Raw genomic sequence first — 8,327 nt, forward strand, 5'->3', positions numbered from 1 at the left:
CAAATTCTTCTGCTAGTTGGGGTTTAGTCCAATTCTGCATCCTTTCCTTCAAGGCTCAGGGGTCCAAGGTTATCTTCTGTGTCTGTGTTAATTGGTTTCCTTTTTCTTTGTTGAAGAGGGTCTGTGCAATCCTTCTGCCTAGTCCGCCATCTTGCCCCACCTCCCACCTATAGTTTTTTGAGGAATTGTCATATTATTTGCCACAATGGCTGTAACATTTTGCACTCCCTCCAGCAATGAACAAGGGTTCCAATTTCCCCACATTCTCAACAATGTGTTTTATATATATGTTGTGGGTTCAGAAGAAATTGATGACCACTATAATGTTGAGAATTTGGAAGAGTCTTTATTCAGCTATAGCCAGGCTGCAGAAAACTAAAATTTTCTCCTCAGCTGCAGCCCCGAGCCTGATTTCTGGCAGCTTTATACAGCTTAGGACTACAAGCAGGCAAACAAGCGTGTTACAGAAGTGAGATAAATTGTCAGGTTATTGTTTAGGGAAGATTAATGGTCAGCTCACTATTTTAAGGAAGCCTGGTGGTCAGCTTATTATCAGAATGGAAACACAATCTGGAGCGAGTGTCCTCAATTCTGAGAATTTCTATTGGAAGGATGTGTGACCCTAACTCTGGGAATTACTATTAACAGAGCTCTCAGGGAAAGGAAGGGGTGAGTGGGTTCTCAGGGATGTTTGGTTTAGATAGCTACTGGGCTCTCTGAGAAGGGTAGGGAGAAGTAGAAATGCTGTTATGTTGGAGTGCTTGTGAAATGGCCTTTGCTGCAAAATGGAGTTTTAACATATCATTACAAAATAGAATCATCTACTTCATTCCCTCCTGCTTTTGTTTGAGAATCAAATCATTGATTCATTATTTATTTCCTGAGTGTTGAGGGCCTCGCACTGGGTTCTGAGAACCATGAGTTTTACTGTCCCAATCCTATTTTGTATGAATTTCATTAGGGCATTGAGTATGCAGGGTCCAATAATGAGGGCGAGTAGAAGTAACACTAGCAGACCTATTAGGCTGGTGACAAGGGTTGTTGCCCATGGAGACCAGTTAAATAAATTTTGGTACCAATCTTCATTTGAGTCCAAATTATTTTGTCTTTCTTTTATACTTTTCTGTACTAGGGCTAGTGTTTCTTTGATTACTCCTGTTTTATTAGTATAGAAACAACATTCTTCCCCTAGGGTAGCACATAGTCCACCCTGTTTTAAGAATAGCAAGTCTAGTCCTCTTACATTTTGTAATGTTACTTCAGCTAGGGATTCAACTTGCTCTGAGAGTTCTGAAATAGAGAACTCTAGTCTGCTTAAATCTATCTTGATGCTTTGGGTTAGTACCTTCAAGTCCTGATCTTGGGTGAAAAGGGTTGAGATTGCTGTGGCTGCAGATCCTGCAATTTCCTATCCCATAAGTAGAGGAATTAACATAGGAACTCTTTTATGCTTAGGGTATTCTGGGGCCATTAATAAAGCTAGGCCTTGGTCTACTTCATTTACATTAATTCAGGGTTACACATATACTAAGGTGAAAAACACTGGCTTTGCAGAAATACTAAATGCATAAGTGAATAGACAGGTGTGTGAGCCAAATGAGCAAGAAAACCAAGCACTTAGGGGGTGGCACGGATATAGATGGAGGTTCCATTGTATGTTATAACAATGGTCTGGTTACAATAGGTAGTAAATTGGGATTGAGACGCATCATAATGAGGTGTTAAACAATTTCCAGGTCCCTGTTAGTTTCCTAGCGTAAAGTGCATCTTATGAAAAATACACTCTATGTTAGAAAAGGAAGGTATAGATTGGCCTCCTAAACCCACATAAAAGGGGGCTTTTGGGTTAAGGCACAGCCATCAATGCTGAGCTAACTCAGGATTTTAGTTGTTTAAGATGGCAAGGGTGTTAGACAATAAATGAAACAAGGGGGTCTAAAAACACATGTGATCAGTAAGATTAATTGGGGGGGGGTTGTGTTCGTGAAAGTCTTAGTTTGAGGAGATGTTTCAGATCCTTGAAGGCCTACATTGGGATTGGGAGGTGCCAGCTTCAGCTGCATGTGATGAATCCATGGTGTGAGGCCAGGTCTTCCACTTCCATGGTTGTGAGTGTAGTCAAAACTACAGTGCAAGGTCCCTTCCAATGTGGGGTTAATCCTGTAGCAATGTGTCCTTTCATAAGGACAAGTTCCCCTGGCTGATAATGGTGTAAAGATCAGGATCCAATCTCTTGGATGGAAGCTATGGAGGGAGTATCTGTAGGACACAACAACCTGCTGGAAGTAAACTGGTTAATAATTTATAGTATTGCAGATAAAGTTTGTACATGTTTTAAAATATTTAATTCTTTAACAATTTTAAGGTCTCCCTTTTCTGCATAGCTAGGATGCCAACATTCTAGAAAATGGTCTCCCATATAATGTGTAATATGGGCTTAACTTAAGTCTGCTTCTAGGGGCAACCCAGAACAATTATAGGAAAAAAAAAAAAAAAAACACTGCCGTCAAGTTGGATCCAAATCATAGTGACCCCTCCTTGGGTTTCTGAGGCAGTATCACTGTGGAAGTAGATTACCCAGTCTTCCTTCCGAGAAGTGACTGGTGGGTTTGAACCAACAGCCTTCTGGTTAGCAGTCAGAGGCCTTAGGCACTACACCACCAGAGATCCGTTATAGGGTGACAAGTGAAAGTTCTATTTAAGATAAGTTGGTCTCTTGGCACATCTTAGTCAGTGCTTTCTTAAATGTGTGTTTCATTTTTTTCAATTTTTCTTGTTAATAGGTTAGTCCTGTTACTTGTTGGACTTTTTGAGATGCAAATGTTCCCTCATAATTATTTTGAACTGAGACTAGTAAACTAAACTGGGGATAATTTTAATAGGGTTTACTCACCTCTGCTGCTTTTCTGTACTACAGGGAAATGTTTTCACCCATCCAGTGAAAGTATCTATAAATAGGTACTTGATTTCTCAGGAGTTATAAATTTAACCTGCCAGTCCTCACATAGGTTCAGTCCTCTTGTTTAAATTCTTCTTATTACTGGAGGTGAACTGCACTTTGGATTGTTTCTGGTATAAGTCAAGTAGTCTTGTGTAACCTTTTGGATGATTTTGTACAGATCCAGTCTTGCAATAAGTTTACTCAGTCAAGTATACAGTGCATCTTTTCCCATAACAAGTGTTGGTTGTAGTGACAGTTCTGTTAGTGGTTTCTGTAGTCTATAGCAGCAGATAATTTCAGGAGGTTGTCTGTAAGATCCATGTCTGGTCAAGATTAACATTCACCTGGAGTTTTTTAGTTGAGACAGTAACTTGAGTATTTAATTTGGTTGTTAAATTTTATTCCAACAGAGGAACAGGGTATTCAGGTATGTCTAAAAACTTCAAGTTAGTACAGTACTCCCAATCTGGCATTCAAGAGGTTGAAGAAAATTTTTGCATTACTGAAATTCCAGTAATGCTCATAATCTTTTGGGACTGAGGGCTCTTGGGGGTATTTAGGACTGAGGTTGCCTCTGTGTCCAGTAGAGATTTGATGGGTTGTTTTCCCATAGTTATTGTTACCCAGGCTCCTTGTAGGAGATAGGAATTTGTTAGTCTGCAACAGAGCCCCTGGACCCCATCATTCTTGATTGCTGTTAGCTGTGCTTATCACCTGTTGGGCCTCTCTTGGTAATTTTCTCTGGACACTCTCTTTTTCAGTGCCCATTTTTCTTGCAGTAAGCACACTGTTGAGGCCCCAACTTTGTTGTTGGTTATCCTCCTGCAACAGGAGCTTGTTTCTCTCCCTTTTTATCTGCTGGGGGCCCATGGGGACTTACCCAGTATGATTGACTTCATGACAGGTCTCCCTGGGCAGCAGCCAGCAAAGCAGTCTGTTGCTTCATGTCTCTTTGTTTCTGTTTCTCCTACTCCTGGTCCCAGTTATTATAGACCTTGAAAGTAACCTCTATAAATTAAGAAGTATTCATAAAGTCCCCCTTTTAATTTTGGAGTTTTGTGTCATATTTCAGGGCTCTTTGAGTCCTACAACATTGCACTTTTTGTATGAGTTAATCTTGCTTTGTCCCCTGGGTATTGCATTCTGGATCTGTTCCTGATGGCTGTGGCCCCTGGCTAAGTTTTCAGGTTATGAAGTCTGTTGGTTTCTGTTTTAGTTTTCTCTAATACTATTCACCTTTCTTCAGGGATAAGGTAGTTAATAACATATTAATGTAAATCAGCCATGGTGGATGGTATACGAGTACAAATGAAACCTCCAGGATTTCCTTTATAATCTAAACTGGTTGGAATCTGTTGTAATGGGTATTGCCCTGATGGATCTGGTCTAGACCTCTGGCCAAATTTTTACACCACTCTGGGTGTGTGCTGGGGAGATCATTTTCTGAGGGGCAGATGGGGAGGAATGGAGTCAAGGTAAGGGTCTTTAGAGTCCTGAAAGACACTCTTAAATTTTTTTTAAAGATATTATTCTTAATTGTATAATTCATTTACACAGAGAAATTATTTGTAGTGATCTATTTACAATCTTTTCCAATTTTCATTTTCACTGGCCAAATACATTTTATGTAATAGTTAACATTTACTTGAATTCATCACTGCTAGAAACCTGCCATGACATAGGGTTTTAGTTCATACCACTTAACCCCTCTTAAATACTATGATATTTTAATAGAAAGTATATTGTCAATGTAACATTTTGCAGTGAAAGATTCACCATTCTTTTTCCATCTTATGAATAAATCCACCAAAACTGATCTAAAGTTGTCAGAGTTTCAATGTACTTCATTGTTTCTTCACATTTATTATTTGCAAGTATTAAAACTAAGGCAAATAAAGTTCACTTTCCCTCAAATCTTCTACAACTTACTATACATTTTTTTACACTACATTCGTACACTACATTTTACCTACATTCGTAGGTATTAAAAACCAAGATAAATAAAGTTCGCATCCTCAGACTTTCTACAACTTACTATACATTTTTAAATTTAACTTTTAGTATTTTTCATGTTCTGGGACGACCAGACCTTCTACTTTAAGACAAAACTATTCTCTTCCCCCCCCCTTTTTTTTTTTAATTATTACTAGTTATTTTACTTTCCTTCTTGCTTTTTAGACCACACTAAAACTTTCAACTTAGTTCTTATGGTGGTTTCATTCAGTAGTTTAGATTATACTAAGTCATTTTATGTGTGTTCACCACTCAAAATGCTTTACTTTAATAATTACAATTTTCTTAATTGGCTCAAAACAGTATGGAGTACATTCAGATAAACACATAATCCCAAACACATAATCCTTTAAAAACATTGCAGTTTCATCTTTTCACCTTGATTACTGTTCCATTCTATGTATATGGCCTTGGGCTTTTGGTTGGGTGTAACAAAGAGCCCTAGCCTCTAGATTAATTCTCTCCTTCTTCCAATGCAGTTTTAGCCAGCATCTATCAATTATAAAGACATAAAACTTCTTGAGCAATGGTATTTATTAAGGTTTTTACAAACAATGCTGTTGGCTCATAGGTAGCAGCAGCTTGTTTCAAATCTTTAAGAGTGTTAAAAGAAAATGCTTTATGTTCTCACATAGGTTGATTAGTCTGCTGATTTATGTATTTTGTTAAGGGAAAAACATGGCTTAATTCTAATGGAATGTCCTCATCCATGGCCCTTGCCTTTTGCATCATAGTTTGTATAGGTGGTAAAGGAGGCACAGTGGATGATAAACAGTTAACTTGCTTTTCTGAGGGAGGGGAAGGGTCAAAAGGTGGAGGAGAGCAAGTGCCGGCAGGCATGGTTGTAGCTGGAACAGTCTGATTTAAAAAAAAAAAAAAGGATTTAAATTTAAAAAAAAAAGGTTTTGCCTGAAAAAAATGGTTTTAAGGAAGGATATAACTTCTCTTCCTTAACTTCTGAAAGTTTACTTTTTCAGAATACAGTTAAGGAGTCCCATTCTGGTACAAAATCTTGGTTACTTAATTTCTAATCATACATACATTCACTCAACCACACCTACATTCACCCAGTCACACTTACATTCACTCATACTTTTATTCACTCAAAATTGTTGCACTGGTACACACATTGTTGCCATGTACACACATTTTTTACTCACAAACAAATCAAGCAAAACTGGACCAAAATGGCAATGTCTCAGCTGTGGAGGTGATCTTAATTAAAGTTATTTATTAAGGATTAAAATTTTAACCTCCTTGTCAGCTGGAAACCAGATCAGAATTGGGGGGTTTGGACCAAGCTTAATTAATATCACTCAAATAATATAATTAATGCCACTGAATTTTACATGTAAAAAAAAACATTTCAATCAGTCTATGTTGTTTCAATAATAATTTACAAAGATAAAAGTATTTCCCCATAAAATTAGCTCATCTACTTTTAAGAAATAAGCATGTGGTTAAACAGGAACTATCAAGCATTACTAGTAAAAATGTAACTTGATAATTTTAGGGTAAGAATTTAGTAAAATGAATCCAGAGTTTTAAAACTGCATGACACCACTTAATTTAACAATTTTATATATATCACGATCAATCCAGAAATAGTGAGATGATAGAAGTCAAGAGCAATGGTAAACTAAAGGCCCAGAGATATTTATCCCAAACTACCAGTAACAGAAAAAAAAACTGAAAATGTACATTTCTAATGTTAGAGTATTGATTAGCCAGTCATTAAAATTACTACAACTTATATAAAGTCCTGAGGTGCCTGGGATTGAATTTAATACCATAATCCCCCTGTAGGCTAGTCTAAAATTATTTAACATACATTGGAGAGGGGCCTTTTCCTTTACACATGAATTTCCCATATTTTTTCACAAAATGGTAGTAATGTATCTGCAATCATTTTCTTAAACTGCTTAAAATTATAATTGAGCCAATGTAAAACAGTCAATCAAATCTCCTTAAGAGTAATACTTTGATCTTTTTCCCAGTTTCCTAATCCTTTAGGGTTTCTGTTAGTCAGACACAGTCATTTACACATACATTAATATACATATTAACCCCCAAATCCTAAAATGCCAATTTATTTATCCTAGAATTTTAATCCTGAATTTGAGAGCAAGATTAGGTATTTACTGTAGTAAGAATAATAATGAAAATAAGTAAAATTTCACTTTCCAGGGTGCAAATTCTTGTAGGGTCCCGTGAGTGGTCAAATCAATGATCCATTCATTTAAACCATAAAAATCCCAAGTTTTTGGATAAAACCAATCAAGATCTTCTAAGGGACTTTGGATGAAATGCTCAAACCTTTCAATCCAATACAATATTTCAGAATTAAAACTCATTTACTGTGAGTAACAGCACAGAACTGCAAAAACGAAACATATAAGTAGATAACATAAACTAAGAGAAATTTTCTCTCCAGCTGTCCAGTCAGTTGGGGCAATGGTCACAAGTCCATAAGTTAGAAGGTTAATTAGAGGCAAACAAAGAGAAAAGAGGACCAGGTGACAAAACCACTGAGAAGATGACATAACATAAAACAGCGAACATGTGTTAGGTTCCAGAAATACCAGGCACTCTCGAGAGGACAGGACAGGAATTCTAATAAAACAAGGTCAGTTCACCAAAGTTTTACTAGACTAGGCTCCAGGAAAAAAAGTTTTCTCTGGACAGGTTTTCTCAACCCAGCGTCTTGGTGAGAAAAGATTGGGGGGTAGTTTAGATCAAGTCCGATCCCCTCTCCCAATCAACAGAGAGACGGGGCTTTCAGGCTTACCTCCGGAGGAACCAGATGACTCAAGCTGAATTCATTGCAAAAGCGACTTTGAGCGGCTGCTCAACCAGGAAGTTAGGAGTCTGGGGCCCTGGAACGTCTCAGGTTGCCTCCCCGAGAGGTCCCTCCTTCCCAGGAGCAGCCGGAGGAGGCCCTAGGACACAGTGGTCATCCTGGAAGAGCCCCCAAAATGTTGTGGGTTCAGAAGAAATTGATGACCACTATAATGTTGAGAATTTGGAAGAGTCTTTATTCAGCTATAGCCAGGCTGCAGAAAACTAAAGCATTCTCCTCAACTGCAGCCCCCAGCCTGATTTCTGGCAGCTTTATACAGTTTAGGACTGCAAGAAGGCAAGCAAGCATGTTACAGAAGTGAGATAAATTGTCAGGTTATTGTTTAGGGAAGATTAATGGTCAGCTTACTTTTTTAAGGAAGACTGGTGGTCAGCTTATTAGCAGAACGGAAACACAATCCGGAGTGAGGGTCCTCATTTCTGAGAATTTCTGTTGGCAGGATGTGGGCCCCTAACTCTGGGAATTACTATTAACAGAGCTCTCAGGGAAAGGAAGGGGTGAGTGGGTTCTCAG

This window comes from Orycteropus afer, unplaced genomic scaffold, assembly GCF_000298275.1.
Source record: "Orycteropus afer afer isolate SDZICR_OR568_19922 unplaced genomic scaffold, OryAfe1.0 scaffold00156, whole genome shotgun sequence".
Classification (NCBI taxonomy): Eukaryota; Metazoa; Chordata; class Mammalia; order Tubulidentata; family Orycteropodidae; genus Orycteropus; species Orycteropus afer.